The sequence below is a fragment of the Octodon degus genome, unplaced genomic scaffold (genome assembly GCF_000260255.1).
Source record: "Octodon degus isolate 3935 unplaced genomic scaffold, OctDeg1.0 scaffold00416, whole genome shotgun sequence".
Classification (NCBI taxonomy): Eukaryota; Metazoa; Chordata; class Mammalia; order Rodentia; family Octodontidae; genus Octodon; species Octodon degus.
Window position 1 is genome coordinate 72,897 of NW_004524992.1, and position 5,749 is coordinate 78,645.

At 37.6% G+C, this 5,749-nt stretch overlaps 1 protein-coding gene across 1 annotated transcript in view; it reads right to left on the reverse strand.

The window, feature by feature from the left end:
- Vamp7 (vesicle associated membrane protein 7) overlaps positions 1–2,721 on the reverse strand; it is a 62,140-nt gene extending 59,419 nt beyond the window's left edge. Inside the window, exon 1 of the mRNA XM_004648466.3 lies at positions 2,620–2,721. The gene's annotated coding sequence lies outside the window, so the exon portion shown is untranslated. The remainder of the gene's footprint in view (positions 1–2,619) is intronic.
- Between the last annotated feature and the right edge of the window lie 3,028 nt (positions 2,722–5,749).

A 5,749-nucleotide genomic window follows, 5' to 3' on the forward strand; every position in this document is an offset into this window, starting at 1 on the left:
ATACAAAATAGTTAGCACAGATATACAGCTGCTTTCTTTTAGTTCAATGAGAAGTTTTTAACTAATAGTGTTTAGACAAGATATCATGTCTGCACCTTGTACTATAAATAACTACTATAAAGACAACAATATGCAATGTATTGATTATTGTAACTGTCCTACTAACCTGTTTTGAAACTATCTCATTGCTTTTTCTCAAGAAAATTATTTTTTAAAAAAGAAAAAAAACACTTTAAAAATTGAGAATTTCATCTCACATTCTGCAAATGACAACATGGCACAACAACAGTAACATTCAAGACTTAGGAGAAAATAATATTCACAGATGTATTTGTATCAAGAAACAACCAAATTATGTCATAACATGCTGTATGAACGAAGGCTGTGCAACTGCTCAAACAAAATGGAAGATTTTAATTCATAATGTAGTATATGGTAACAGTTAATGCAAAAATAAAAAGCATACTGTATTATTATGTTATTGAAATGAGATATGCTTTTGCAATAGTTCCTTGAAGAATCTTTCATAGCAAACACACAATGGGAAATTTCCATCCTTGTATCATGAGCATATTACTAAATTAACTGTGATATTAAATTAATGGAGAAGAGTGCACAAAATACAGATAAAAGATGGAATTCATTTTAGGAGGGAAAGATTGAAGGTGAGAACAAGCGAAGGGGAGTAAACAAACTAGCCTGATGAAATAAAATGGTCCATTTTTGGTGAATGAAAAGGTTGAGGAATAAGGCTGATGGCCTTTTATAAAGAAGGCTTTATATATAAATTTACTCATTTTAACTGGATCAAATGGAGAGTCAATGCATATGTACTGAGGGTTTACTATATGGAAATCAAAGTAGTAGACACTGGAGATATGAAGTTGAGGCAGAAGAGTCCTATAGTCAAGAGAGTCACAGTATAATAAAGTGTAATGAGGAGGAATGCCTAAAATTGCTCAGGCAATTTCTTAACATTTTTGTGACTATCTGTGTTTGGGTGGAGAAAACAAAAGAACATAGGTCAGCCTATGTGTTAGGAATTTCCTCAGTGTACTGTTACTAGTTTTCCTTGGATGAGCGATCAAACTGTTTTACCCTATCTTCCCACTGCTCAGAACACTGTCTAACATACAATATTCCCTCATGTATTTGTTGAATAAATGGGTGAACGCTGACTGAGGACATTTGGTTTAAAATATACTACAAATGATAGTTTACTTTGTAGCCAGTAAGACCTAGTAAAAGAATATTTTTGAGCTAGATGTCAGTGGCACATCATTCCTGTAATATCAGCAATGTGGCAGGCTGTGGCAGGAAGATCACAAATTCAAGCTCAGCCTGGGAGACTTAGTAAGACCCTGTTTCAAAATTTCAAAAAGGGCTGAGAATGTAGTTCAGTGCAAAGGAGAATATATGTCTGGTGTCAAACTCTTTACCTAGTTCATAAGTTAATATCAATCCAATTCTGAACTCTTCTTCTGTCTGAGTCTTAGGGAAAAATAACTCAGTGACAAATGAACCATGAATTCGGATGTAGTAACCTTGAAGGAGACAGAAAAAAAGCACTGCAATGAAAGGGGAAAATTTTGTTTAAAACTCAGGTTACAGATCAAAACTATTCTTGTTTGTATGACAAATATTCTTTTTGGACAAGGTTCTGAGACTCCACCCAATCCCTCTGACATACTCAGGATAAAATTATATAAACCACGTTTTGTTTTGCATTAACCAAAATATAATGTCATCTTAATTATTCCTGTTTGCCCCTGCTGCCCAGATATACAAGTCCCTGAGGGGTTTCCTATGTCTTATTTACTGCTAGCTATATCCTCCGCACTTAGAAGACTGCCTAGCATGTATCAGCGATTCAATAAATATCTGTTTAGATGTATGGTTCTTAGCCACGGGTATTCACAGGGAAGGAATGTTCTATGCATGACAGGGTCCTCTGGGATCAAAAGTGGGAGAATGAGATTCAGGTATCTGAGACTAATTAATAGAAAATGGCTTGGCAGATTGAGATCTAAAGCATTCATGAAAGAATAAAAAACATGATCAATTTTATATACAGGGGGTCAATTAAAATACGTTGAACAAACAGGTCTCAGAAAGAGATCTGGGCAGAGACATAGTTCCTACACGAACTGAGGATAAAGAAACATGTCAATACTGTACTGAGAGGTGGAGGAGGGGTGCAGAGGAGACTAGGCACTCACAAACAAGCGGGAGCAGACAAAAGTACAAGGTGAAGCGCAAAGTGACGTCTCTGAATAAGGGTGTGAAGAGTTTTTACAAGACTGGCGATCTAAAAAGATTCCAATGTTACAGAAAGGTCTCGCTGAACGTGAAATAAGGGAAAACTAACACTTCCCTATCCTGTAACGACAACTTTACTGACGCATTCTGACACTCTTAAACTCAAGCCCTTTTCAACGGCATACAATGTAAGCAGCTGAAACTAGATCTGCTGGACAATTCAGACTGTCGACACCAGAGAAACCCAAGTCATTATTGCATTGCCTCTACGCTCCACTTGAACACCTTCTAGTTTACACCTCAACCCTCCCTCTGCCGCCATCTCCTCGCCTCCCACGGAGCACGTCCCATTCCTTTTACCTGTCCGAGCACCCCGTAGGGGAACACAGGCTCAGAACCGAGGGGCGCAGGTCAGCCCAGGGAGGCCGGCTGCCGGCTCCCAGAAGCGGATGGAACAGGACGCCTCCGACTTCCGCATAAAGCGCCCCGCCTACCCGTGGCCTCCTGGGAGTGAGCCTCCTCCAATGGGAGTGGGCCGTGGGGCAGCCTCTGCCGAGTTCCCAGCCTCCGGTGTTTCCCAAGAGCTGTATTGCATTCCGGGAGTGGTAGTTCCGACTGGAATATCACCAGTTCTGTCGCACTCTGGGTGTACAGTTCTTGTAAGCAACGTCAGACGCTGTACAGGGATCCGAAAAAAATGGGAGGTTGCAAAGCAACATGGGTTACCGGCGTACAGTCCGCAGGATAAATTAAGAGTCAGGCTTCCCCCTGCCATCGGCCCCGCTTAGTCTCCACAGGTAAAGTCTCTTGCTCACAAAGCAGAATCCATTTGACAACAGCTTCCTCCATTTTCGCACGGTTCTAACTTCCATGTACCCCTCACCAATCTTTTATTCCATTTTTTTCAAAAATAATAAAAACAGGTCCGTTTCTTTGCTCTAAGCCACTACATCCCTATTCCCTGTAGCCTCTCTGATGAACTCTCCCTTTTCGTTATCCCTCACAGGCCCCCTGCTTACTCGCTGTTTATTAGCAATAGTTGAAGATTAAAAATTTCTCTTATCTACAGTATTCTAAAGTCACCTTTTTTTTTTTGTACTTCACACACCCAACTCTTTCAACTCTCACCACATACAGACTTCAGCTGGTGACTTTCTCCCACTTCTGCGTTCCAGTCAGAATTCTCAAGTGTTGCTTAAAAACATGAAACCTGATATTCTCTTAGCACTAAGACACTAAACTCTCCAGGTGTCTCTCACTTCAGTAGCACTGTTTTTCTTTAAAATGTTCGTGCTTTTTACATGTTCCTCCCTTATGCTCGCATGTTTTCTTACTCTTCAAATTGTTCTCGGTGATCTTAAACCATCCCCGTTGCTTTGGCTGTAATCTATATGGTGATTGCAAGCACCAAGATAGGAAGCCCAGACGAAGTTCTTATAATCCAGTGTTAGCTATTTAATAATATCCAGCATCTCATTCACACACCCAAAATTTAAAGTACTTCCCAACTGACCTAATACATTTCTACTCTTCTTCACCTTAAGAACCCCCCTCATCTCCTCTTGCCTCTTATCCTCTTTATCCTCCTCTAAATTTCATCTTAGTGAATGTCACAGTCACCCAGTCAGTTGAGCACACCAGAAAGCTTGGTATTATTCTGAATGCTTGTAATCCCTCAAAGCTCACAGCTGAAAACAAACAAGCCATATTAATTATACCCCCTAAATATTTCATTTCACTAGTCAAATTTCAATTTTCTCATCTTTGAAATGAGAATAGTAGTACATGTCTTTCAGGGTTTTCACAATGGTTAATGAATAATTATACCACGTAGAAAATAAACATTTTAGAACAATAAATATTTATTGAGGAAGCATTGTATTTGTCATTAGTTTTCCTTCATTAGATCTTAAGTCATTATAGCTAGCATTTACTTTTATTTAGTGTATACTTAGACAAGAAGGAAAAATGACTGTCTCAGTTACTTTTCCCTCATTACTGGGACACAATACCTGACACTCCAAATTAAGGAAGGAAAGGTTTATTTAGCTCACAATTTGTGAAGGTCTCAGCCCACAATCAGCTGGCTCCAAGGCAGAGAGGCACATGGCAGAGAGTAGCACTTCATGGAGGCAGAAAGTACCACAACAGCAAGAGCAAGAACGGATGAACAATGGCAGCAGTGAGCCTCTCTCCTTTCCTTATATTGCATTTATTCATCCATCTGTTCTTTTAACAAAGATGTAGTAGGGGCCTATTATAAATCAGGGCCTGTTTTGGATGAAAAACATACAGCAGTGAGCAAGACAACCTACACTAATGAGTTTCAGAAGAAGTCAGAATTTTAAAAATAATCTAAAAGTATCTCCATAATGCATATAAAAATATGTAAGGATAGAGTGAACTGTGATGAGAAAACTTAGGCTTTAAGAGGTTAGGTACCTTGCTTATGATTATTAACAAAGCTGAAATCAAAATACTATATTTATTTATTTATTTATTTTTATTTTAATTTTTTTTTGTGGAACTGGAGATTGAACTCAGGCCCTTGTGTTTGCCAGACAAGCACTTATTTTACTGATCTATCTCCCCAATCCCTTATTTTGAAATTAAAATATCCTTCATAAAATATAGTTCCTTCCAGGGCTGGGCCCAAGCTAACTTTACAGTTTGATAATGTCTCAAAAGATGACTGTGGCAGAGACACAAAAGGGAAAAAGTTACTGCTTATATATTAAATCCTGCAGAAAAGACTTATTTTTCCAAACATTAAATAACAGTTATACAGAATTGTAATTCATATAATTTTAACTGTATTATATAATTGTAGAAAGGTCTGCCTTGAAGAAATATATATTTAGGAGTCATCACTATTACTTTATTTTTATTTATTTTTAATTAATTTTACTGAGAAACAAATAGCATGAGACAGTTTCAAAACAGGTTAGTAGGGCAGTTTCAACAAATAATACATTGCATATTGTTGTCTTTGTAGTAGTTATTCATAGTACAAAATGCACACATGATATCCTGTCCAAACACTATTAGTACAAATTTTTCTTCTCATTGAATTAAGAGAAAGTAGCTGTATATCTATCCTATTTTTTCAATAATTTTACTGATAAACAAATAGCAGTGAGACAGTTTCAAATGAAATTAGTAGGACAGTTTCAATAGTTAACACATTGCATACATTCTTCCTAGTTGTTAATTGCTGTACAAGATGCAGACATGATATGCTATTTACAAACACCATTAGAACAAATCACTACATTAAGAGAATGTAACTATATATCTACCCTAACTACATTGAATACACAGATACAAAATGGACATACATCTGCATACCCTTTTTTTTGTTAAGTTCCGTTATTTGAATATTATAGGTGTATAAACTCAGCAAAATATTCTAAAAGAGTCCAGTAGCCCATAATAGTATTGGGTCTTCCGCTTGACTGGCAATGTCAGAAATTGTTGACCTGAGTCCCCC